We start from the raw sequence: 507 nt of genomic DNA on the forward strand, positions 1-507 counted from the left end.
TATGGAAATTTGAAATGAGTATGAATTAGAATAAGGAAATATGTTGAGTTTTACATGATTCTTTGGGTGAAGGAGAGAAAGTGTGATATTCTCCCCCTATGTGAGAGTAAAGGAGATCCTCTATTTACAAGCAGGTGATTTGCAAACACCCGGACTAATAAAAGTTATCATATGAAAAATTAATCCAAGTTACCTCCAATGAATGGAGCTTTAGGGCATAGTTCTCTCTGAGACGGGAGAACTACGCAACTCAGATCAGAAATGTAATAAACACGGTAAATGCTTGCTGGTTGATGGCACCGGAATAGATATCAAAAGCAAAGGTGGGAAGTCTCATGACTACTAAAGTTTTCTCACACAAAAAGTACAGTGTTCTTTAGCATTTCTCTAAAATATTGCCAACTCCACTTTGTTTTACTTACTTTTTTTTTTACTATACTTTCATGCTATACAGGGCTATGCAATGTTCGTTAAGAGAACCACCTTGATTACACTGCCATTGAGTCA

Source organism: Penaeus monodon, chromosome 24, assembly GCF_015228065.2.
Source record: "Penaeus monodon isolate SGIC_2016 chromosome 24, NSTDA_Pmon_1, whole genome shotgun sequence".
In the NCBI taxonomy this organism is placed as follows: Eukaryota; Metazoa; Arthropoda; class Malacostraca; order Decapoda; family Penaeidae; genus Penaeus; species Penaeus monodon.